General features: G+C 40.1%; 1 protein-coding gene and 1 pseudogene across 1 annotated transcript in view; both read left to right on the forward strand.

Annotated features, from left to right (window-relative positions):
* The window catches only part of TMEM178B (transmembrane protein 178B), a 388,508-nt gene that overhangs the window by 52,643 nt on the left and 308,252 nt on the right, over window positions 1–27,613 (forward strand). The gene's annotated exons all lie outside the window — the stretch shown is intronic.
* On the forward strand, window positions 19,243–20,913 carry LOC143679700 (large ribosomal subunit protein eL32 pseudogene; annotated as a pseudogene).

Genomic DNA, 27,613 nt, shown 5'->3' on the forward strand with positions numbered 1-27,613 from the left:
TCAGCACTCGCAGCTCAGCCCTGGCCTTTGGAGATGCAGAAAGAAATCACCCCGGGGAAAGTTGTTGGAACCCAGAGGCCTGGAGAGAAGACCAGCAGAGATCACCCTGTGCCTTCCTGTGTAAGAAAGAACCTCAGTTGAAAGTTAGCTGCCTTTCCTCTGAAAAACTAAAGAAATAAATCCCCTTTTATTAAAAGCCAATCTGTCTCTGGTGTGTTGCATTCCAGCAGCTAGCAAACTAGAACACTAAGTAAAATGGCTGTACTGATGAAACCAAGCTGCTTCTATTGCTTCCCACTGTGCTGAGAATAAGATCTAATCTCTTTAGATTGTACATTTATTTCACTCAAAAACCAATATTGGTATAGCAATATTAGCTAAAGTCCAATATTTATTCACATTTTCTTACTTTTTGCCTGATGTCCTTTTTCTGTTCTGGGATCCGATCTAGGATACCAAATGACCCTTAGTTCTTCTTAGGATTATCTTGTCTGTGACAGTATCTCAGACTTTCCTTGTTTCTGATGAACTTGACAGTTTTGAGGAGTATGGCTTAGTATGTCCTATTGTTTGATGTTTTGCTCATCATTAGACTGGAGTTAGTAGTTTTGGAGTTAGGGAGTTCATAGAGGTGACATGCCATTTTCATCATGTCCTATCATATCAATCATATCATGGGCACATCATACATAACCATATCAGTGTGATTTATAACTGTTGATTTGACTTTGATCACTGGCTGCAGTACTGTTTGTCATGTTTCTTTACTGTACAGTCCTCCCACTCTCCCCATTTCCATAGTGTATTCTTTGGAATGAAGTCACTGTGGGCAGCCCACACATAACGAGTGGGGAGTTATGCTCCCCCTTCTTTAGGGTATAGTATCTATATAAATTATTTGGCATTCTTCCACATGAGAGATTTTTCTCTCCTTTATTAACTTATTCGTATCAATGTGGACTCATGGATATTGATTTTATACTTTGGGTTATAATTTAATACTACTTTATATATTTTGTTGCTCAAATTCTTCCAGCTCTGATCAGTGGGAGCTCTTTTAGTTGGCTCCTGTGCTCTTAGTTTCCTGGCTGCTATGACAAATACTATGATAAAATGGGTTGGCTTAAACAATTGAGATTTATTGTGTCATAGTTTTAGAAGCTAGATGGCTTGCTTCTTTCCAGGTCAGTAGCATTCTGGCTGGCAATCTTTGGATTCATTATTTTTTCCATCAAATGGAGGAATGCTTTGCTTTCACTTTGGGTTCTGTTGACTTCCTGCCTCTGACTTCTTCCTGTGGCATTATCTCACTATTTCTAAATTTCTTCTGCTTATAGAAATCAACATTTCATCCTCCCTTCCTCCCTCTTTCTTTTCCCTCTATCTCATCTCATTTTCTTCTAACAGAGGAATGCATTTGAGGTAGTAGGAAGCATAGGCTCTGGTGCAGAGGAGGTGAGGCTGGAGTGATAGGGGTGGGAGGTAGACCAAGGAAACTTTGTAAGCCATGTTTAGCAACTTGACTTTTAATTCAGAGGAATCTATGAAAGAAGAGATGTGGTAAGACATTTGCATTTGGTGAAAAATGCACCATAGAAGATAGTTTTGAAGGGTTCAAGGATGAAGCCCAGGAGACCAGTTAGAATGGTATTGCAGAAATCAAGGCAAGAGGGACAAGCTCATGAGATAATAATATCAGCAGGATTAGAAAATTAATTGGATATTGGGATGAAGTGAGGGAGTCCTTATGAAGGCCTTCTTGGGAGTATGGGTACATGATGGTGTCATCAACTGAGACAGAGAATGCAGGAGTAGAAACATTTTGGGGTAGTATGGAGGGAGGGATTGAGCTGAAAACATACTGAGTTTGAGACACCCATGGGACATCCAGTTAGAAATGTTAAACAAGCTGTTGGATATGTAAGTCTGAATTTAACAGGAGAAATAGCCACTTATTGATGATCACCAAAGCCATGGGTGAGGGTAAAGTTGCCCAAAGAGAACATGTAATAGGGGAAGAGAAGAAGACTGTATTAGTTTTTTCTTGCTGCTATAACAAGTTACCACAGATTTAGTGGTTTAAGACAACACCAATTTATTGTCTTACAGTTCTGGATGAGAAATCCAAAATGGCTATGGGGGTCAAAATCAAGGTATTAGGTCAAAATCAAGGTATCCTTCCTTCTGGAGGATGTAGCAAGTTCATTCCTTGCCCTTTCCAGCTTCTAGAAACTGCTTGCATTCCTTGGTTCTCACTGTATCACTCTGACCTCAGCTTCCGTCATCTCATCTCCTTTTCTGACTCTGATCTTTTTGGCTCCCCTTGTGAAAACATTGGGCTCACCCAGTCAATCTAGGATAATCTTCCCATCCTAAGATCTTTAACTTTATTATGTCTACAAAGTCCTTTCTGTCATGTAAGGATATAATATTCAGAGATTCCAGGGATTAGGATGCGGACATCTTTGGGGCCATCATTCTGCTTACCACAGGACCTAAAACAGCCCCAAGGTTTACTAACATCAAAGGTGCAGAGGGTGGAAGTGGAGTAGAGAGGACCAAGAACATGTGGCCTTGAGATTGTGAGGGTGGGAATGCTAGTAGAGAAGTTCAAGAAGAGGGAGTGATTGCTTCTGTCAAAAGTAGTATGCTCTTATATATATATAAAAAAGTAGTAGGCTCTGTAGGATAAAGATAGAAAAACCTTCACTGGACTTGATACTCAAGGAGCAGATCATTTGTTCAACAGATATTTATTAAGCATCCAATTCATGCCAGGCATGATGGTTCTAGGTGCAGAGAATACAGTGGTGATGGAGGTACAGGCCCTGCTCACATCCCAATGGGGGGAAACAATAAATAAATGGATAAGTAAACCAATCAGATAGGTATAAGTGCTATGTCAGGAATCAAAATAGGAAAACTGAAAGAGAATGACTGGGAGGGCCTCTGAAGAAATGATGTCTAAGCCTATACCTGTATGACAAGAAGAGCAAGTCATCTGAAGATTGGGGGACAGCATTCCAGAAAGAGGAAACAGCTAGGGAAAAGATTCTCAACTGGATGAGCACTAGATTGACGGGCAGAGAGAAGCCTGGTACAGCTGTAGCATAAAAATGAAGAGTAAGGTGGTAGGATATGAAGTTTGGGAAAGGCTTATGTCAGATCCTGGCTTTGGGTTTTGAATGCCAGGCAAGGAATTTAGATTTTGTTTTAATGCATCAAAAGTGAAATAGGGTGACTAGATGAAAGAGGTGATAAACAGTAAGAGGTGATGGTGGGTTGGACTGAGATGATAGCAGTAGAGATGAGGAGAGATGGTTTGGCTGTAGAGCTGAGAGGATTTGCTGATTGATTGAAAGTGGGAAGTGAGGCAATGAAGAGGAACTGAGAATAAATTAGACTTTTGGCCTGAGCAGTTGGATGGCTAATGATTTTCTTTCCTGAGACTGGAAAGACTATGAATGGAACAAGTTTGTAGAGAAAACACAGAAATAGAATATATGAGTCAAAAGCTGAGTCTGAGATATAAATTTGAGGGTCATTAGCATATAGATAGTATTGAAATAATAAGAGTAAACGAAATCACCCAGGGAGAGGAAGTTTCAGTCAATAGCAGATGGTCTGGTGTGGAGAAAAAGTATCGTCCGGTGTAAGGCACTCTTGACTTTTTATGAGTTCAGGTGGGGATATGTGCCATTCCCTCAAATCTATATGGGTTAAGTTTAATTGTATTTCCTTTACTTGATGTGGCTTGAAAACTTGACCAAAATATTTTGAGACTCCTTCCACTAAGAGGTAGAGTCTGTTCCATCCACCACCTTGCCCCCTCCCACCCAACTGTGTTGACCTTGGGGCTTGCTTTGACCTATGAATGTGTTGACAGTGATGCTGAGCAGGTAACTGAGCCTAGGCCTCAAGAGCCTTGCAGCTTCTGACTTTACCCTCTTAGACCCCTTGCTGCCAAGTAAGAAAGCTTGGCCTAGACCATTAATAACTAGAGTGAGGTCCAGCTGACAGCTAGCAGCAAGCTTTCAGACATGTGAGTGGGCCATCTTGGACCATTTGTTTTAACTGTCATCTCACTGCAACCAAATGAGTAAGTCCAAGTGAGACCAGCAGACGAACCATCTAGTCATCCCATAGAACTAGGAGAAATAATAAATTGTTACTCTAAGTCACAAAGTTTTGGAGTGTTTTTTTTATACAAATGAATATACTTGGCATAGGGCTTGTATCTATGTAGGAAGGATAATATAGAGGGAAAGAACTGAGTGCTATTCAGGGTCATGGAAAGAAATCAGGATATAATCTAAATGCATGAAAATGGAAATCCAAGATGGAAATCCATTCATGAAATGATAAAATACAGAAGGCGTTTTTCAGAGACCAAATGGTATTCATTAAGTCATTCATTCAACGACTATTTAAGGGTCTTCTCTCTGCAGTATGCTAGGCAGTGTGATGGATGAGGGATGCAGAGCTGAATGGGATGAAGATTGTCACTGACATCATGGAGTTTATTGTTGAGTGTGTAGCATCATTCTGCTAGGAATGGCCATGGAGATACAAATTGTGATTAATGATAACAAAAGGCTGTCAGTGATTAGCCTCTCACTAGGCCTGTATTAGTCAGGATTCTATAGAGAAAAAGAACCAACAGGGGATATTTGCAAATGTGAGATTTATAAAGGTGTCTCATGCAACTGTGGAAAATGGAAGAGTTCAAAATCCATAGGATAGGTTTTGAAGCTGGCCCCTCCAATGACGTCTCTGGACGAACTCCATAGGAGAGGCTCGCTGGCTGAAGAAGCAGTGAAAAAGTCTCTTTGGAGATATGCCGTACCCGCAGAGCTTAGTATATTGTGTCACAGCGATGGGACAGTGTGCTTCAATATGGGCTGCGAGCTAACATTGAAAGAGTGTTTGCATATGACTGGGACTCTTAAGGAGAGAGGGGCTCAGTGGCCTGTGAGTTATCCTGTGCTAAAAGGAAGGGCACTATGCAGAACTGGAGGAAGCCAGTAGCAGCTACTGACCTGGGAGCAAAACTAATAAGAAGGCACAAGAAAAGAAAGAGTGCCAGGCATGGAGACAAAAATCAGCATTTGAGGATGGGACAAGGGCCAACAGAGCACACAATAGGCGACTGGGAAAGGGGCCTCTTCTAGTGGCCGTGGTGTGGGCTACCTCCACAGGAAGGTGTCTCTTTTGTACTTTGGGCTGGTTACTGCATTCAGGCACTGCCTCTGGGAGGGAGGTCTTCAGGATTCGCAGTCATGCTGATTCAGCTTCCAGCCTTCCCTAAATGGGGATCACCTTGAAGACAATTGCCTCTTTTTGGTTCTTAATGTTCATTTATAGACTCCAGGTTACTTGGATTCCTGGACTTGAGGATGGAGTATGACCATATATCTCTTCTACTCTGTAGGACGAGGCTTTGTCTCGACTGGGTACTTAGGAGATTTTGAAGCTTTAACTTTTTTTTTCCTTAGGTATCCTCTTTTGTAGTTCTAAGTGTGGATTTAGGAGTTAGAAGCAGAAGGGGTAAGTGGTGGAAATATGGGCCTTCCAATTCAAAGGCTCTACTAGAGGTGCAGCACTCCCCTTTTGCAGAGCTGACCTTTTAACTGACAGGCAGTTAGATTCTTTCAAACACCAAGTTTGGCTGAGATCAAACTTCTAATTATGTTGTTCTATCTCTCTCTCTCTTTTATTTTTTTTCACATGGGCAGGCACCAGGAACTGAACCTGGGTCTCTGGCATGGCAGGCGAGAACTCTGCCATTGAGCCACCATTGCCCTTTCTCTCTTTTACAGTTCTCTCTCTCTCTCTTTTTTTTTTTTTAATTTTTTATTGCAGTAACATATATATAACATAAAATTTCTCATTTTAAACACTTCCAAGTATACAATTCAGTAGTGTTATTACAGTTACAATATTGTGCTACTATTACCACCATCTATTACCAAAACTTAGCCATTATCTCAAATACAAACAAATTAAGCATTAATTCCCTACTCCCCTCCCCCATGCCTGGCTCTGGTAAACTGTATTCTAATTTCTGACTGTATGAATTTGCATATTTTATCTATTTCATGTAACTGAGATCATACAATATTGACCTTTTGTGTCTGGCTTATTTCAGTCAACATAATGTCTTCAAGCTTCATCTGTGCTGTGGCATGTGTCAGAATTTCATTCCTTTTTATAACTGACTAATATTCCATTGTGTGTGTGTATATACGCATACCAAATTTCATTTATTCATTCATCCATTGATGAACACTTGTGTTGTTTCCACCTTTTGGAATTTTAGTATGAACATCAATATGCAAATATCTATCTGAGTCCCTGCATTCAGTTCTTTTGGGTATATAGCTAGAAATGGGATTCCATGGTCATATGGTAATTCTATACTTAATTTTCTGGGAAACCACCAAACTGTGACTGCACCATTTTACATTGCTACCAACAATGTATAAGGGTTCCTGTTTCTCTACATTTCTCACCAACACTTATAATTTTTAGTTTTTTTTAAACATTTTTTATTGTTAAATATAACATATATACAAAGAAAATCAAGAAAAAACAATTTTCAAAGTATACTTCAACAAGTAGTTACAGAACGGATTTCAGAGTTTGGTATGGGTTACAATTCCACAATTTTAGGTTTTTACTTCTAGCTGCTCTAAAGTACTGCAGACTAAAAGAAATACTGATATGATTCAGCACTCATACTCATTTGTTAATCCCTACCTTCTCTGTATAATTCCACTGTCATTTTTGATCTTTCTTCCACTCTTTAGGAGTATTTGGGCTATTCCCATTCTAATTTAAGGAGTATTTGAGCTATTCCCATCCTACTTTTTCATGTTGGAAGGGGCTGTTGTTAATATGGGATGGGGGATGGAACTAGCTGATGTTCTGGAGAGGCTGACCCCTCTGCATGTCAGGACTTATCTGATCCAGGGACCCATCAGGAGGTTGTAGGTTTCTGATAAGTTGCCCTTGTGCATGGAACTGTTGTAGAATCTTATCTAATAACCTAGATTTTCTTTAGGATTTGCAGGAATGGTTTTGGTTGGGGTTTGACAAGCTATGATAGGTAACAATGTCTAACTGAAGCTTGCATAAGATTGACCTCCAGAGTAGCCTTTCGACTCTATTTTAATTCTCTCAGCCACTGATACCTTAACACACTTCTTTTCCCTATTTTGGTCAGGATGGCATTGTTGATTCCACAGTGCCAGGACCAGGCTCATCCCTGGGAGTCATCTTCCATGCTGCCAGGGAGACTTTCAGCCCTGGATATCATGTCCCATGTAGGGGGTATGGTAATGATTTCACTTTCACAGTTGGGCTTAGAAAGAGAGAGAGAGAAAGGCCACATCTGAGCAACAAAAGAGGTCCTAAGTGTAACTCTTAGAAATAGCCACAGGTAGGCTAAGCTTCTCTGTTATGTATATTGTGTCAAGAGCAAGCCTCAAGATTAAGGACTTGGTCTATTGATTTGGATGTCCCTAATGTTTGACATCCAAATTTAACACCAGAAGTTTCCCTGGTGGTAAAGTTTAATAGTTCCGTATTATTTTTCCCATCCTTCAAGGAACTTTGCCACTACTTTTTGATTATCTGCTTAGTATACTCTGAATTTATCCAGGAATTACATTAAGCTATATAGAATTGAAGGCCCTCATTCTTATTCTGGGCTCCCTGTGTTTGGATTGTTTAAATGATCTATCCAGACAAGTTGAGTTAGGTTATGTGCTACAGAAAATTTAGATTCTGGACAAAATAACCCTTTCTTCCTTTGGTCTCAAAGAGTAGGTGAGGGTCTAAAATACAGACAATTTTTCCTTATCCTGTATTCTGATTTACCTTAATCCCAACCTGATCAGCTTTGCCCATTTTTAAATTGAGTTGTTTGTCTTTTTGTTGTTAAGTTATAGGAGTTCTTAATATATTCTGGATGTTAATTCTTTAACAGATATATAGTTTCCAAAAACTTCCTCCCATTGAGTAGGCTGTCTTTTTGGTTTCTTGATAATAATGTCCTTTGATGCATAAAAGTTCAAATTTTGATGAAATTCAGTATATCTATTTTTCTTTTGCTGCTCATGCTTTTGATGTAGAGCCTAAGAATCCATTGCCTAATGCAAGGTCCTGAAGATGTTCCCTTACATTTTCTTCTAGGAGTTTAATAGTTTCAGTTCTTATATTTAGGTCTTGGATACATTTTGTCGTAATTTTTGCATCTGATGTAAACTAAGGGTTCACTTTTATTCTTTTTGTATGTGAATATCCAGTTTTCCCAGCACAGTTTTTTGAAAAGGCTTTATTTTCCCCTATTAAATTAACCAGGAATCTCTGTCAAAAATTTACTGGCCATAGATGTGAGGGTTCATTTTTGAACTCTTAATTCTATTTCATTGGTCTTTATATCTGCCCTTGTGCCAGTACCACACTATTTTGATTGCTGTAGCTTTGAATTCAGTTTTGAAACTGGGAAGTGTGAGTTCTCCAACATTGTTCTTCTTTTTTTGAGATGTTTTCTACTATTCAGGGTCCCTTAACCTTCCATATGAATTTGATGATTGGCTTTCCCATGTCTGCAAAGAAGGCTGTTGGAATTTTAGTTGGGATTGCATTAAATATGTACATTGCCTTGGGTAGCAAAATATTTAGGCTCCCAGTTCATGAACATGGAAAGTCCTTCCATTTATTTAGGTCTTCTTTAATTTCTTTTAGTGATGTTTTGTAGTTTTCCATGTGCAAGTGCTTTATATCCTTGGTTGAATTTCTTCCTAGATATTTTATTATTTTAGTTGCTTTTGTAAATAGAATTTTTCCCTTGATTTCCTTTTTAAGATTGTTACTAGCATATAGAAACACTACTGATTTTTGCATGTTCAGCTTGTACCCCACCACTTTGCTGAATTTGTTCATTAGTTCTGGTAGTTTTGCTGTGGATCTTTTCTAAGTAATACTCACCTTTCAGTTTTCTCTAATAATAGTAGGTAAATTTATTGAACATTTACTATTTGCCAGGAACTGTGCTAAGCCCTTCATAGAAGGGCTTTATTTAATTCTTACAGCTCTATGAGATATATACTACAGAATTCCTTTGTACAGATGGTGAAACTGTGGTGCACAGAGAGTAGGTAACTTGTCCTGAGTCACATGGGCCCATTCAGGTGTGGAAGTAAGAATTAAATCAAGGCCTGAGTACTTGACTGTGCTGCCTCCAACTGAAAGATAAAAACATGTTCAAGGTAGAAAATTTACCAAACACAAGAAAGAAACAAATCATCCACACTTTCTCTATCCACAGATAACCTTTGTAATATTTTATCAATGCCTGTATGTGTGGCGTTTAAAAAATAGGGTTATGGTAAGTGCTGATTTATAGACTTCCTTTTTTTTCTTCATTTTGCATTGTATTTTGAACATTTTGCAATGATAAATATTTTTCAACACCTAGATTTATTTTGGGGGTGATGTAAATGTTTTATATCTTCTTATAATTATGTATATAATGCAAAATTTCCCACTTTAACCATTTCTAAGTGTACACTTCAGTGGCATTAATTACATTTACAATGTTGTGCTGCCATTACCGCCATCCATTATCAATGCTTTTTCATTACCCTAAACAGAAATTCTTTCTCCATTAAGTAATAAGTCCCCATTTCCTCTGCCTCTGGCCAGTGGCAGTGTACTTTCTTTCTCTATGAATTAGTTTATTTTAGATATTTCCTCTAAGTGGAACTGTACAGTATTTGTCCTTTTGTGTTTGGCTTACTTCACTTAGCATGCTTTTCAAGGTTCATCCGTGTTGTAGCATGCATCAGAACCTCATTCCTTTTTTATTCACATGGGTAGGCACCTGGAATGGAACCTGGGTCTCCAGCATGGCAAGTGAGAATTCTGCCACTGAGCCACCATCGCAGCGCCCCTTCATTCCTTTTTATGGTTGAATAATGTTCCATTGTATGTGTATACCACATTTTGCTTATCTTCTTATCTATTGGTGGGTAGTTTCCACCTTTTGGATATTGTGAATAATACTGCTATGAACATTGGAGTGAAAGATATCTGTCTCTGAGTTTCTATTTTCAATTGTTGTGCATAAATACCTAGAAGTGGGATTGCCAGGTCAACATCTTAATTTTTAATGACTCATAGCATATATAGGAATCTATAATGTACTTTAAAAATATCTCTCTACTGTTGGAACTTCAGATGGTTTCTAAATTTGGTTGGTATAAGTAATGTCATGATTAATAACTTTATTCATACATCTTTGTATGTATCTCACCAGACTGCCTGAGGATAAATTCTTAGAAGTGGCATTTCTGCATCAAAGGGCATGTACAGACCTTTGATATTATTATAGAAACATTCTCTGGCAAGTTTGTATTAATTTGCTTTCCCACTAGCAAAGCATGAGGATATCTATCTCTTTAAAAATCTACCAACATTTTGGTATTTCATTATTTTTATATTTTGTAAAATTTCTCAGGTGAATATGTTATCTTTCTTTGATTACTAGTGACATTGGACACTTTTCATATGTTTATTGGCTACTCATAGTTCTTTTGTGAATTACCTCTGTTTTTATTAGGATGTTTATCTTTTTTATTGATTTGGATAAGCCCTTTGTGTATTAAGATATGACTTTTTTGTCATATATGTTGTAATTATTTTTCCCATTTTTGTGTACTTTACATATCTTATAGTGTTTTTTTTATGTATAAAAGTTTTAAATTTCTGGGTAATCAAATGTACCAATCTTGCTTTTACTGTTTTTACTTTTGGTTCTATGCAGGATGACCTATGTATCTCCTCTTTAAAACTAATGCTTTCATTCATTTATTGTCATTCATTTGACAAACATTTATTGAGTACCTATGCTATACCTGACACTTTTTATGCAGTGTAGGAACAAAAACAAATGTCCCATTTCTGTTTACCTTTTCCATCCATTTCAAATTTATTTTCAAGTATGGTGAGAGGAGAGATTCCAAGAAGATGTTTTTTGTTGACTAAGGTTAGTTGGGATTTGGTTGAACTCCTCTTTCATATGAGTAAAGGGTAAAGAGAAAAATTCTTTAGGGAAAGAAATTTATACCAGAACCAGAATGGCTTTCTGCCTCAATAGAAGATATGTTGCCAAGAGTTAAGTTGTCCCTTGATTCATATTCAGATTGTAAAATCTCAACACCTTGTTATAGGCCAGCTTATCCCATATGGGCTACTGAGTCCCTCCTTCCTGAAATTGGTCCTCCAGGCCAGGCTTGATCCCATATGAATAAGAGACCGTAGGCTTTGCTTTAACCACTGATGTTGACGGCTGACTCCTTTGTGCAGTATGCCCTTCAGTGGTGGCTTGGGATGGATGATGAAACGTGGCTTGACTCATTGAGGGTCATGCTATCCTCCTAAGACGGTTATGCAGTAGGGTCTTCTCTCAGCATCTTTTTCTTCTGGGTCAGGGAAACAGTTTCTGCACGTGCATTTTCTGGCACTCACTGGTGCTTTCTCCATAGAAAGGGAACATAGCTGGGATCCATAGCGAATGCTTGATGGTTATAGTTCTATTTCTTTGCTAACTAGCTGGATCCCTGGGTCCCTCAGACCCAAGAATGCAACTGTCTACTTTTCCAGCTCAGACTGGGTAAGAAAAGGGGTTGCTTTCCTTGTTATTTATTACCTCAACTTGGTCAACCTGTGAAGAGCTCAAAGGACAGAGGTAGGTGACCTAGCACTGGCAACAGGGTGCTCATGTGGGCATCAAGAAGCAGGAAATGTGGGGTATTAGGCAGAAGACTTGGAATTCTGAGAGATCAAGTTGGGCGAATATAAACCAGGTTCTGGTAGTACTGAGATGAAGCCAGTGGGATTCCTGTAATTCTGACAGGGATCTGGGTAAGAGCTCTTTTTTTTTGTGGCTCTGTGGTTCTTTTGTCTGTCTGTTTCAAATCTGAGTATCCTTGTCTGAGAAGAAGAGTCTTCTAGATTTTAAGAGTTTGGAATCTTTTAGGACAGACCATCAGTTTCTGGAAGGACAGCACCCTATGGTGTGCTGGTAAACTGGTTCTCAAGAAACAACAACAACAAAATTATCAACAACAAACCCTTGATTTGTAGCACTTGCCAATTTCCATGGTATAAATATTCCCACCTTGGCTACCAATAGTATGAAATTGGCTCACAAAATTTAACTCTTGGCTCTCAGGAGTTGGTATAAACTGACTCCTGGCATCTTCAGCTTTACAGAGGTCCTTGGCATCCGTGTCTGTAGGAAGGGCTGTGTCTGCTGACCCTTCAGAAAGGCGTTAATCGAGGCCATTTTCTTTTGTGTTTTAACCTCTCCCCAGCCTTGGGATATAAGTCCTCACATTGGGCATGTTAACAACTATGGGGTAACTCATTTTCAATGACTCTTTTAGACAATTGATATTATTGTGTATTTCTAGAACTTTCATGATAACCTCACTTATTGCATTGAATGCCACTAACTAGCTGTGTGATCTTGGGAAGATCAGTTACCGTCTCTGGGCCTTCAGTATTCCTATCTGTAAAATGATAAGATCTCTTCCAACCCTAATATACCATGATGATAAGAATCTTTGACCTTTGGCAATAGTTGCAGGCAATGATATTACTAAAGTAATGCTCAAGCCGGCTCATAATCTGTGTGAAGCAAAGGAGAGTATATGAAGTCATTTGGGAAAGAAATGTTATTTTTGAGTACCATAAACCCTGGTAATAAAACACAAATACAAAAATGAAAAAATGGGCCACGCTTTTTTAGGTACAAAAGACTGTCACCTTGAAAGATGATGGGGTTAATAGATTCAACTATTATGCTCCCTATGACTGCAGCTCAGGAGGAAAGGTCCTCTTGGGAAATCAACAGGAACTCTTTTACACAGATCAACTCTAAATTATGGAGGGATTATCTGGGTTAAATCTTACTTTCATGCCTTTTGACTGCATCTATTCTGCTTAATTACTTACTTGGTTGGCATCTCAGATTCCCTTTATTTTCTTGTAGCCGTTAGGGAATTTCACTGATGAAACAGGGTGGTATAGTAAAAAGCAATAGATTAGAAATCAGGAGACACAATTTCTACGAACTGGTTTTAAGACTCCAACAGATCATTTATCTAGTCTTGACCTCAGATGCATCTGTTGAAAAATGAAGGATTTAGGGTAGATTAGTGCATTTCAGAATGTTGCTTATCTGGGCTGGACTTGGCTCCCAGCTGGAGGTGGGGTTCATGTCTGCTTCACCTGGGTCTCATTTTTCTGGGAGAAGCAGACTGCCCCAGGCATATTCTTCTCTTAGCCATTGTGGGAATGGAAACATGCAGTGCTTCCAAAAGACCTAGGGTGAGTTGGGGCTCACTGCCCCTTGTGCCCATAATCCATTGACCAAAACAAGGCACATGGCCAACTTGGACATCCCTGGGGCAGGGATGTATACTCCACCTCTTGTGGGACAACTGCAAAGCCACATGGTCATATTGGGGTGAAGAATTGGAAAAAATGGATCATACACTTTCTCCTCTTTTACTGTAGACTTAATGAGAGGAGCCTTCTTGGTTCTATAGAGCAATTTCAAGGCAAGAAGCACAGCAGAGAAAAACATATCTTTTCATTCTTGCCCTTTTACACACAACCCCTGACCAACAAACAAACAGTCAAAAAAAAAAACAACAACAACAACAAAATACTTGGCAGCAATAGCAACAATAACAACAACACACAGAGAGGACATCTGTGTGTCCTATATAGTAACACCACTTATTTATCTCTCTGGCTTAAGTGGCTGGAGGGCAAGTTCTGTAGCTAGCAGTCTTATTTGAAAATACTTCTAATTACAGCTAAGCCCTAGTTCTGCATCTGTGCAATGGGGATATTGACCTTTATTGCACACCTCAGAATTGAGTGAGGTAACATTTGTGAAGCTCTAACCATGATGTGCGGCACATGATGGGTATTAAGAAGTTATCTTTTCCTTCCCATCTTTGAGACCTTTATCTCTTCGTGGCTGGATTATTTTATCCATCTCCTCTATATCCACTTCCATCCCACCCTTAGCTTCTCTGCTAATAGGCTTTGCTTTCTCTTGACTCTGTGCCTTTGATTAAGTTGTTTCCACTGCTTGATATATCCTCTCTTTTATTCTATGCAAAAGAGCATTTTTCCTTTAAGGCCAGTGCAAGTTCTTAAAGTTTCTTTTGCTAACAGACATCTGCCAACCACTGTCACTTTTTCTTCTCCATTTAATATTTAGCCTTCTGTGGCTTCCCATTGCCAATTGATGCCTGTGGTGAGTTCTTTGAGTGCAAAGTCTTTGTCTGATCTATCTCTGTATCCCTTAAATCAGTACGGTGCTAAGGACATGGTAGGTATTTAGTAAATATTTGTTGAATGCTTAAAAAAAGCAGTTCTTTATCCATGAGATTTGAAAAGGACTAATAAGGACTCTTTGAGATAAGAGACCAAATCTGTGGAAAAGGTCACTCTCTGCAGGGAGTCTGGCCTTGGGTCTTCCTTAGCACTAAGATCTGCTGAGAAGTCAATGGGCTACTGATTGGCCAGCTCTCAGATGCAGGCCAACTTCCTGCCTACCTGCATGCCAAAGGGAGTAAAGAGTTTTGACAGTGTTTGTCGTACCTTTGAGAACTAGTTAAAGATATATATCCACATATCTATATATCTGTATCTATCAATATCTATCTATCTATCTGTATCTATCTATCTATCTATCTATCTATCTATCTGTCTATCTGTCTATCTATCTATCTATCTATCTATCTGTCTGTCTGTCTGTCTGTCTATCTATCTATCTATCTATCTACCTATCTATTATCTCCCCTGCTCTTCTCCATCTCAGTAAGTGACATCACCATTCCCCAAAGTACTCAGGTCAAAAAAACAAGTGTCCTCAACAGTGCCTTCTTTTTCCTACCACTATGTCCAGTCAGTCCTTTAGTTGCCTGCTTTAGTTTCCTAGGCTGCTCAAGCAGATGTCATGAAATTGGTAGGATTAAACAATGGGATTTTTTTGTTGTTCAGTTTGAAGCTAGGAAAATGTCTAAATCAAGGTGTCATCAAGGCAATGCTTTCTTCCTGAAGTCTGTGGCATTCTGGGACTTGGTTATTGATCTGTCATATGGCAAAGGCACATGACAGCATCTCCTGGCCTCTCCCTTTTCTTCTGGGTTCTGTTGATGTTCATCTTCTGGCTTCCTGTGGTTTTATCTGTGTCTGAATTTCATTCTGCTTATGAAGGAATCCAGGAATAGGACTAAGACCCATCTCAGTTGAGGTGGACCACATATTAACTGAGGTAATCTCATCCAAAGGTCCTCCTTACAGCGAATTCACATCTACAGGAATGGATTAAATTTAAGAACATGTTTTTCTGGGGTACATACAACTTGAAACCACCCTACCACCTTTTCTCCATGTTACATTCTGTGGAAAACTGAATTATATAGCACATTTAGAGATGTTCTTGGTCTTGAGCCACATCTCTGTCGGATTTTAGATCATTGTAAATAGAATCTCTTGAAGATGTTATTTTTAGTTCAGGTGTGGCCCAACTGAGTGAGGCTGGGTCTTATTCAGATTATTGGAAGGTTTATAAAGAGAAAGCCACAGGGAGGAGCCAGAGGCAAGAAGGCACCTAGAAGAGAAAGGAGAGTACATGGTCATGTCACCTGAGGCAAGGATTCCAGCCATAACCTTGGCGAAGGAAGTAAGGAAAGACGCAGGCCTTCTGGCTTTAAAACATTGAGCCAATAAATCACCGTTGTTGAAGACAACCCATCGTGTGGTGTTTGGTATAGCAGCTGGGAAACTAAGACACAGCCCTATTTGGACCATAGCTCAACATCTCCTCTGCCTCCACCATCGTCTTTCTCCAGGTCTCCTATAATGACCTTCTAGCTGCAGATGCCTCCCTGTTGCGATTCTTGCCTTCCTATTCCACCTAATCCATTCTCCACCAGCAGCCAGAGTGATGTTTTTAAAAATATAAATAAAATCATGTCACTTTCCTGCTCAACACCCTTAAATGACTTCTGATTTCACTTAGCACAAAATCCAAACTCCTTATCACAGCCTGTGAGTCTCCATCCTATCTGGGCATGCCAGTCTCTCTAGCTCCATCTCCTGCCAGTTCTTCACATACACTAATACCTCAGTATTGGCTTCCTTCTTAAAGATAGCATGCTCTGTTGCATTTACTCTTCCATTGGCCCATAATTCTCTCCTCCCAGAAGAGCATCTGCATGGCTGGTGCCTTCTCACAAGTCAGGTCCCAGCTCCAACAGCATCTCCTCCTCTCTGCTTTTGCCAGTTATTGTTTATAACATTCCCTTTTTGTTTTTGGCCTTAATGGCAGTCATCACTCTCTGGAATGAATTTTGTCACTGTCTGCTTCTTTAACTTGTTGTTGAACTTGCCTACCTGTATACCACTGGCACCTGGAAGAGTGCTAGCTTCTTGATAGTGCTCAATAACTGCTAGTTGAGAGGTGTTTCTTGTTGACTATTAAGAGGGCTTATGCTCTGCCCTGCTTTCCTCATGGTGGGTATGAGTTGCACTGAACTGCATAATCTCTGGTCCATTCAATTTGTGATTAGTGATGGAAATTGGCTGGATGTGGGATTAATAAAATTAATTGACCCACAAAAGGGATCAAATTCTTAACCTTGATTCCAGCACATTTTATTGCATTTATTTTATGCATAAGGCAGTAGGGAAGGGGAACAGTGTTATAACGATGAGCAAAACACTGGCCATGCTGCGAAGAGCATCCATTCTGATGAGACTGAAATGATGGGAGTAGCCAAGGCCATGGTCAATGAATGGCAGGGGGTGATAAGCACATGAGAGAGGGGACAGAGAGAGGGGGATGCTACCTGTAGCTACAGAGTTCCAGAAAGGCTCCACAAAAAGACCCACTGGAGGTAGTTCTGGAAAGGTAGAGGGATTCTGATGGAGTGAAGAGGCCTGGAATGGAATACAGGAACAAAGCCAGAGAAGTGGATCAGGACAAGGCAGGAAATGGTGCCTGGGGTGATTTGGCAGTAGTTTAGGGCCAGAAAGTGGAAGGTCCTGAGCACCGTGTTTGTGGAATGGCCATTATTCTACACCTTGAGGGGAATCAGTGGCTTCTTAGCAGAAAAGTGACAAGATCAAAACTGAGCTTTATGAAAATTACTTGGTAACCATGGGCAAGATGGCCTGAGTGGATGGGGAATCTGGCAGCTAGGGAACCTGTCTGACCTAGAGGCTCTTCTCGTGGAATAGGTAAAAGGCAGTGAAGGCCTAACCATGGTGACTAGAGAGTGACTAGGAAGGCTAGAGAGACATTTCTGAGGTCGATCTAACAGGACTTGATGACTGTGTGTGTGTGTGTGTGTGTGTGTGTAGGCAGAAAAGAAGGAATCCTTCCCAGTGCTTCAAAGCTGGAATTCTCTTGCCAGGAGCTAATTTCTTCAGATGCCCCATAGTTAGGTGCCAACAATCACCTTTACCCACCTGCAGGGCTTGACCAGCTCCCCCAGGATTTCCCTTTCCACCACAGGAGCCACGGAGGAGTCCAGAACAGGGTCAGGAAGCCAATTCAGGTTTGGAGTCTGACATGTGATGATGGTCTGTTTCCTGCAGCTTCTGCTAGCTGTTCACCCGCCTTCTCTTCAGCTGCTTTCCTCTCACCTTGTTCCACTCATGTTTAACATCCTTCTGCTGTCCCAGGGCTCCGTGGCCCGGTTGTCCTCCTTTGACCCCTGAAGGGCCTGCAGGGCTTCCTGGCACCTTGTCTGCTCTGTGGTTGGCATGTGATATGCTCTGGGCACCTCTGGTTCGGGCTGCTGCCCACACCCCGGGGCTCACACCTGGACAGTGCTTGCACAGGTCAAGTTGATGCTTAATAAGTATTTGTGGAATGATTTAAAAAAAAAGCAAAATTGCCTAACTAAACACATTTGCCTTTTGGCACCACTGCCTAAGGGGATAAAAGGAATAGTCAACTCGTTATAGGATGTTGACATCTAATTTGGTTTTTACCAATGCATAGTTGGAAAAGAATCGTATTACTCCCATGGTACCAATCCTAGCATTTCATTTCATTAATCAAAATGGGTAATGTTTGGTTGGATTCAGGCACTGAAAAAAGATGGCATTGGTATAAATGATTTTTAGGTCATGATTTTAAAAAGGTGGTATTGTATAGATAATTCAGCATTTGCATGTGCTTTCATGGAAATCAAGAATGAAGTTCAAAGGAGTGTTTATGCAGGGGAGGTAGACTTCCTTATCCCTTTGTGTGCAAAGGATTAATTGTGAGTGTGGTGCCAAGCAGGCTATGTGAATCCATCACTTCGCAGGCAAACCACATCCCTTTCCTGCACACCATTATATGGCAAATGTACATACCCAGTTCTTGCCCCAAATAGATCCCCTCCAAAACTGAGGTTTTAAGGTAGTGTTTCATTTAGCTTTTGCTGTGTAACAAACAACCACAAAACCTCAATGGCTTAGAACAACAGACATTTTTCTCATGTGTCTTCAGGGTTCAGTTGATCTGTTCTGGGTTCTGCTGTGTGGTTCTCCTGCTTTGGCTTGGTTCACTCATTCATCTATAGGTTAGCAGAGGCGTGTCTGAGGCACCTTGACAGGAGCAGTTCCTCATGTGTTTCTCATCCCCCTCACAGGAAAAGCAAAGTAGCTTTGGCATATGTGGGGATTTGAAACTATACATACCACAGATGAGCATGTTCCTAAAGTTAATCCATTTCTGTGGGTGTGGACCCATTGCAAGTAGGATCTTTTGATGAGGCTACTTCAGTTAAGGTGTGATCCACCTCATTCAGGATGGGTCTTAATCCACTTACTAGAGTCCATTACAAACAGGAGGAATAGAGAGAGAGAGAAAAGCCAGAGAAGCAAAAAACTGAAAGCAACAAAGCCTGGAAAAGAGAGAGAGACCAGAAGACACTGCCAAGTGCCTTTCCATGTGGCAGAGGACCCAAGGATCACCGGCAACCAGTCTTCTGGAAGAAAGCATCAGCTTGATGATGCCTTTATTTGGACATTTTTCTCAGCCTCAAAACTGTAGACTAATAAATTCCCATTGTTAAAGCCAACCCATTTTGTGGTATCTGCTCTCAGCAGCGGAGGAAACTAAAACAGCATGTCATTTTTATAGCAATAATGGAGGTACCAGTTGTGCACATGGAGACATAAAAGAGGCCTGGGCTTGGAACTGGCGCAGTGTCCTTCCTACCATGTTCTGTTGGTCAGAGCAAACCACATAGCTGTGTCCGGATTCGAGGGCTGGGAAAATAGACACTGCCTCACTAGCGAGAGGACCTGTAAAATCACACGGCAAAGGGTGTGGATGAAGGAAAGGGTGAAGAATTAGGCCATTAAAGCAATCTACCGCTCACTGATATTCTCTGTGTAGATAGTAAACAACATGTTTTAAGCAGATTTGATGAAGAAAGCAAATGTATATATAAATGACGTGGTTGTTTATAGATAGGTAGTAAAAACTGAATGATTGTTTAGTGTTTTGGAATCATATAGATAATTAGAATAGAAGGAAACTCAGGGGAAATCAGATTCCAACTAAACCTTTCATTTCATAGACTAAGAAATTTGTAACCCCTGTTGGGAAAGTGACATGCTTAGGATTTTTTTTTTTTTTTTTTTTTTTAGGTAATTGGTGATAATAACTATTTAAACCTTTTTATTCCCCCCTGAATGTGATAGTTTGATAGGTATAATATTCAGCCTCCTTTCAACATCCTCCTTTAAGAAGAGCCAAATAAACATAAATATAGAATTATTTTATATATTAGTTTTCCATTTGTAAAACTCAAAATATGAAATCCACAGAATTGTAATAAAATGTTGTGTTCAGTAATTGATTTAAAAATGAAAAATTCAAGACTTTTTCGTTAGAGTGATATAGGCAAGTGAGTGCAACAATCATGAGAAACCTGCATTGCAGCATTTCACCCTGGTTTTTCTGTGTACAGTTATATTCATACTGCAGTGCTGGTTTTGGGATTCTTGCCAAACAGTGAGACACTGAAGAAAGCATGAATTGGGACAGGACTTGGGTTCCAGTGTCCCCACTCCTGCTGCCTATGGGACCCTGACCTCTTTGGTTCTTTTATTCGTCTGAAAAATGACAGGTTGGATGAGATGAAATCTAAGACCAATTCCAAGGATAAGATTCTAATTTTTATATCAGCAATAGAAATTACACAGGTTTTCATTATATTGTTGTTATTAATAAGTATTAAGTTCAGCGGCATTTGACAGAAAATCCTGAAATAAGTGGCTTGTATAAGATAGAGGCTTTTTTTTTTTTTTTTTTTTTTTTAACTCTTTTAAAAGAGTAGGAAGGCTCTCCTTCTCTTCCTTGGTACTGCCCATGGAGGAGGCATCCATCTCTTACCCAGCATCGTGGCTTCCCTCAGACCCGTCGTGAAGCTCAACATTGTCAAGAAAAGGACCAAGAAGTTCATCTGGCACCAGTCAGACTGATATGTCAAAATTAGGAGTAACTGGTGGAGACCCAGAGGCATTGACAGTAGGGTGCAGAGAAGAGTCAAGGGCTGTATCTTGATGCCCAAAATTGGTTATGGGAGCAACAAAAAATCAAAGAACATGCCGCCCAGTGGCTTCTGAAAGTTCCTGGTCCACAATATCAAGGAGCTGGTAGTGCTGCAGATGTGCATTGGATCTTACTGTGCTGAGATTGCTCACAATGTTTCTTCCAAGAACCACAAAGCCGTTGTGGAAAGAGCAGCGCAGCTGGCCACCGGAGTCACCAACCCCAATGTCTGGCTGCACGGCGAGGAAAAGGAATAGACAGTTCATTTGCAAGTTTTATTTGTGTGAAATAAAACTATACAAAGTCTGCCACCTGGTATTCCCTCACCCCCAAATAAAAAGTAGAAAGTAGGGAGTTAGGGCTGATAAGGTGGTATTGAGTGTAAAGAGGTCCAGGCTTCCATCCTGTGGCTCTGTCATCCTCGGGGCATGACTTCCTTCCATAAGGTGACCTCAGAATCACCTCATTGATCAATATGGCTGCTGCAGCTCCAGCAATCATCATTATCTAAAAAGCCAGCAAAAGGAAGAAATGGAAGAAGGGAAAAAGGCACTTGCCCTTCTCCTTTAAAAAACTTTTAATTTTGAAATAATTGTAGATTTACAGAAAAGTTATAAAGATAGTACAGAGTTCCTCTTGTATATCCTTTACTAAACTTCCCCTAATGTTAGCATCCTACATAACCATGTCACATTTATCGAAAGAAATTGATGTTGGTATTAAACTATTAATCTAACTACAGTCTTTATTTGGATTTTAACAATTTTTATACTGATTTCCTTTATCAGTTTCTAGATTCAGTCCTGGATGCCACATTGTACTTAGCCCTCATGGCTCCTTTGTCTCCTTCAACGTGTGACAGTTTCTCAGTTTTTTTCTTGTTTCTATGACCTTAACAGTTTTTTAGAGAGGACTGGCCAGGCATTTTATAGAAAGTGACTTAATTTGGGTTTTTCTGTGTTCACATGATTAGACTGGGGTTATGGGTTTTTGAGAATTCCACAGAGGTGAAGCGTCTTTCTCATCATTTCATAGTTCATGGTACAGTATCAATGTGACCTTCAACACCTGGTAAGGCAGTGCCACTCAGGTTTCTCCATCCATACTCTTCTTTAGAAGCAAGTCTCTAAGTGCATCTCACACTCAGAAGGGAATTAAGCTCCATCTCCTGGAACCTCTTCTTTTTTTTTGGTTTGTTTTTCTTTTATTGTTCAGTGGAGTGCAAGCAGTGACATTACAAATAAGTGTAAGTTCCACTGCAAATGAAGTTGAGCTCATAGATTTAGGAGAGGAATGAGTGAAAGGAAGCAAACATTAATTTGAATCACTGGTGATATGCAACATCACAAATTGATGCTTCTTGTCATCTGCTCTTCTTGGCCACAGTGTAGTGTGGTGAGTGGTGAAGAGCTTTGACCGGAGTCAGGCTGCTTGAGTTCAGATCCCAGCTCTAGAACTTATTAACAGTGCATATTGGGAAGATTATATAACCTCTCTGTTTCTCAATTTCCTCCATAAAAATAATAGCTGTACCTGCTCATAGGGTTGTTGTGAATATTAGATGAATTAAAACATGTAAAGTTGCTAAGAATTGTGCTTAGCACGTAGTGAGGTGCCATAATTGTTGGCTATTTTGATTGTTACAAGGCTATTTCTAGCTACCAGTGAGGCTGAGGAATGTAGTCTTTTCTCCAGGAAGCAACATGCTGAGCTAAAAATTGGGATGCCATTACTAAGGAAGAAAGGGGGCTGGCTATTCAGACAGTTTCTGCCACGATCTCTGTATGCAGGATTGGACTGCTGTACCTGTGGTAGGTGGGACTGCGAGGGGACCAGCATCCTTCCCATTTAAAGCCTCCCTTGGACAAAGTCCAATAAGTCATTTTGGGAACTGGGACAGTGAGAAACACAGACTGCAGTCAGAGCAGAACTGAGAGGTCATCAAAGATGAAGTATCCTGTTAGGTTTACTTTATCAGTGGGGAAGAATCAACTTTCCCCTCTATGTCAGAATCTGGGCACAGTTCCCACCCAGCACATGCTGGTGGAGACAACCCCGTCTCCATTTGAAAGTGTGGCATGTCTGGTCTCTTAAAAATGTATTTCATCTTTAAAAAGGAAAGAAAAGTTAAAAAGTAACTTCTTTGGGAACTGCCACAAAAATGGGGTGGACTAGAAGGCTTTGCAAAGATGGGGGCCATCTTATGTCATCCTGTGGGTGCCACTGACAGGAAGGGCTAAGAAGGAACTTCTCTGGGAATGTGGAGGACTGATGTCCAGAAGACCTGTGGAATGATCCAGAACCCGCCCCACCCCCACATTTCATGTATTGTGTGCTCCTTCAGAGGACAAAATGTAGCACCAGGAACTAAGGCCTGAATCACTGCCAAGTCTTGCCTTTGAATTTTCTGATTTGAAAGGAAATCACAAAGAGAAACTAAGAGAGCAGGTTCTGCTCCTGCAAATGAGATCTAAATGCTGCAATTATAGCTGGAGTACAGTATCCCCATGTCTGACCACTTGGCTACCTCCTGAAGTTTGAGGTTGACGGATAGCTCTTAACAAGCATTCACCCTCCTTACCTTGTCATTGTGTGGTTGCCTTGGAACAGACAGTTTCCTTCCAGTCTAATGTTAACTCTGCTGGATTTGTACCTATCACATAAATTACATGTTTAGAGAATGATGGTGTTAAAGGTTATAGCCAGTAGTTTGCTTGGGGCCAAGGGCTAGTCACTTAACCTCTCAGGACTGCCGTCTTCTCATCTGTAAAAGGAGGGAGTTGACCTACATGATCTAAGGTCCCTGCCTACAATAGCTGCTCTGGACTCTGCCCTGATCTGACGCATTATCCTCAGCTGCCCACAAGTACTGTGCCTTGTCCTTCAATGCAGAGCCTAAGAAATCATCTCTTCGTCCATGCTTCTGTGACCCACAGTATCCATTTATCATTTCTTTCTCTGAAGAACTCTAAGCAGCTCTAGCACAGGAATCTCTCTACAGCCCTCAGCAGAGAGATGCATGCCATGGAAGCCATTTGCGGTAGTGCTCCCTGAGTGTGTGTGAAACTCATTGTCCTCCTGCCAGTTCCTTGCTCATCCTTCGGGTCAGGTTCTATTAGGCATGACAACTCTGAAGCGGATCCGTGCCTTTAATCACTTAGTCATGTTCATGGGGGCTGGATCTATGTCTCTGACATGCCTCACTCTTTCTCTCTTTGATCAGAGACGGTGCCTGATATGCCCCGTCATGACGGGCTTCCTTCTAATCCCTTAAACTGAAAACCTTTTTACAACATGCTCGTGTCTGTGCTGTCTCCGAATGCATAATTAGCGAATGCAGTGTAGCTGTCTTCCTAATTTCAAGGCTGCTGCCCCTTTAAGACCCTGTAGAAGAATTCAGCCTGGCAGGGTGGTGTTCCAGGCCCCTAGACTGCGGGTGTTACCCCCTGGAGGGCCAGTTGATTTGCTATCTGAGAGCTCCTTGCTGCCCAGGGAAATGCCAATATCTGCTCCTTTGAACGTAGGCCAACACCCACCTTATATTTGCCCTAAATTTCTTTGCAAATCACAATATTTGGTTTCTTTCCACCCTTTTATGATGGAAGGAACATTTGAGCCATAAAAGGTATGCTTGCCCCCAAATTTATTGAAAACCTGCTGTGGCCAAGCCCTCATATAGTACTTTACAGTTTATGCATCTTGTTCAGGTACATTTTCATAATATATTTGATTTTCATAACTGCCCTGTGAAGTGGGCAGGACAGAGACCAGAAGTCTCATTCTCAGAAAGGAGAAGTGATTTGCCTAACTGTTGGTGGAGATGGACTGCCCACCTCACTGGGTCTCTATCTAATCCTCTAATATGGGTCTCTGATATTCCCTGCCTTTGACTTGGTACAATTTGGTTGACTTCTGGCTTCAAGTCACTCTCCTGGTGACTTTCCATTTAATGCAGACTTCATGGCCTCTCCTTTCAGAGAGGGGTCCTACCTTGGAGAAGTTTTCCAGACATTGAATTGTGTGAACTAGAGCTCCCCCATGCTCATGTGCTTGGCCCTGGAGACTGCAATTTGTAAAATTTCATTGAAGAGACAAATTTAGTAATTTTCAATCAAAGCCTCTCATCCTTAGATTTTGCTCAGATCTACTTTTTTAAAAAAGCTGTTCCTCCTAGATATTTTTATGATCACTCCCTAATTTACATAATGAATATCTAGATACATGTTTTTGAGTAATGCTCTGACTGATCAAATGGCCACAGCACAGAATCATTCATGTGGTTGTTTGTAACATCTCTTCAATATTTATTGAGGTCCAGTTTCTTATAAAAAACTCAGAGGCTCTAAAGATGACCATGGCTGGTCCTGTCTTCAAAAACTCACAGAAATATTTGGAGCTTTTAGAGACCTTAATGTTCCAGCACAATTTCTCATTTTGTTCTTTAAACTTTTGCATGGTATGCCAGTAATGTTTAGCGATATTTATACAACAATCCCACCAGTTCCACAAATCAAGTAGTTTTCAATTATTTATGTTTTTTTCCACTTTTTATCCACATGGACACATAATTTCTTTTGCATAAATTGTGATTTTTCTTCAATATTAAAAAAATTTTTTCCATATTGCTACATGTTTTTTAATTTGTCAGTCAAGGATTATATATATCTCATGTATTTAAGCTTTCCTTTACCATTGAATATTTGAGTTTCAAAAATTTTCCCATTGTACAGTTGTGATGTAATGGGAAAAGTTTCGCATGTATCTTTAAAATTTGGGGAGTGGTTATTTCCTTAGTGTAAGTTTCCTGAAGTGTGATTACTAGGTCAAAGACTGAATATTTTCATGGTTCTTGATAGACATTGTCATATTATTATTCAAATGGCTTTTAATTTATCCCATCACCAACAAAGTGTGAGTGTAGCAATTTCACTTCACCAGCATTTGATGTTCCCACAAGAATATTTTTGGAATAATTTAAGAGTTACAAATAAAAATTCCATTGTTGATGAGATTTTGGCCCTGGGGACAGTTTTTATTATTTTTGTATAAGAATTTTCATTTTATATTACTTGTTTCATTTTTTTAAAAAAAGTTTTACATTAAAAATTTTTTTCTTAAAGGGTAATATTTCTAGCCCCAAGATTACATTTAACTGTCAGATTAATTCCCTAGAGTGGAATTGTTCCTAGGTGGAGATCCTTCCATTATAACAAAATAATTTTGGGGGTGATTTGCAGTAATAGCCATATATTTGTAATTCTTCTCAATTCTTTCTCACATTGGATGTGACCAGTGATGAGTTCATGGGTAAGAGATTTCACCTGAGTATGCCTTTTATTGTTCATCTGTTGAATGGAAATAGTCAATTGTTTCTGGGTTGTTATGAGGGTTAAACAGGGTAATTTATGGAATCATCCTGCAAATAATATGAAAGTAAGCTTTTACTGATGCTTTAATTGACTGTGTGTCAAATTCTCTTTATCAGCTCCAAATGATCTCCCAGAATGGGAAGGATGGCTGCAATGCATAGCATATACTAGGGTGGAAATCTTGGGGTATGAGACAAGTGTATGTGCTAATGGAGAAAGTTCTTGGAACTACCTAAGACAGAATTGATCCCTAAGCTGTAGGCAGGACCAGCCCCTTTTGGTCAGGCCTTCATTTAACAGCCTTCCTTCCCTTATTAGTTGATTATTGTAGGTCCTGTGCTGGGCCCCCAAATCTTGAAGCATGGCTCCTCTCCTGTCCTAACACAATGGTTGGATATTGAAGGAGATGCTGCAGCTTGCAGAGCAGCTGATGCTGGGGATTATGAGGCAGGTGGAATGTATATACCAAGCCACATAGGTGGGTTGACATTCCTTTGATCTGTTGATCAAAGTCATTTACCTGTTGCTTTCTAGTTCATTCTTTGATTGATTAATCTACAACATATGAATGGGTCAGTGGTTGTTGCAGGTGTACACAAATACACACATACCAAAAATAAAATAAATGCTTGAAGTTTAATTCCTCTATTTTTTCATCTTCTAGACTAAGGTACCCTTAGTTCCTTAATATAGATCTATTTTCTATTTAAAAATAATTAGTGTTTTTACTACTTGATAGACACTTAGATAGTTCTAAGTGCTTTACTTATGCTATCTTATTTTACCCGTATGATGCTATGATGCTGTGATGTACGTACTCCTGTTAAATCCATTTTACCACTTGGGAAAAGTCTGAGAGCTTAAGTAATGTGGCCATGGTCATTTAGCTGATAAGTGATAGAGTCAGTCTAGAACCAAGGTCTTTAAACTCTTCTCATTGAAATTTCAGAGTTATGGCTTGGCTATTCCTGCATTCAAAACTTATTCTGACCCAGGGAGGCATGACTACCCTTGGTGGGTCTCAGTTTCCCACCTGATACTGTCTTTTGAGTGATCTGAGTGTTCCAGAGGAGAGTTGGCTAATGGGGACAGAGCTTCAGATGGAGTGGTGAGTGGAGGGTTAACAATGGAACAAGGGGTTGGGGGCAAAAGAAGTGTGTGCCTGGAACTCTCATTGGAGTCTGTGCATCCATTTGCAACTAATATTTGTTGAATACCTACTATGCGCTAGGGCCTATAATGATTGTGACCAGTTTTTTGTGTGCTTATCATTCACCCGTCACTATGGTAGCTCCTTTATGCACATTTTTCTTTATTCCTCCCAACAATGCTATAACGCTATTTAATAGAAGAGGAAACTGAGGTGTATGGAAATTAAATACTTTCTTCAAGGTTGTGGAGTTGTAAAGTAGCAGAACTGGGATTCACCTCATAGGACAGTGAGCATGAAATGACTATATTCACCCATTTGCAAGAATTTATGAAGAGTTGCTATGTGTCAGCCATAGAGTTAGGCATTGGGTTAAAGAGTAAAACCCAGACTGTTGCTGTCAGGGATGCTATTAATAATTCTGTGTAGGAAGTGGCA

Source organism: Tamandua tetradactyla, chromosome 1 (genome assembly GCF_023851605.1).
Source record: "Tamandua tetradactyla isolate mTamTet1 chromosome 1, mTamTet1.pri, whole genome shotgun sequence".
Classification (NCBI taxonomy): Eukaryota; Metazoa; Chordata; class Mammalia; order Pilosa; family Myrmecophagidae; genus Tamandua; species Tamandua tetradactyla.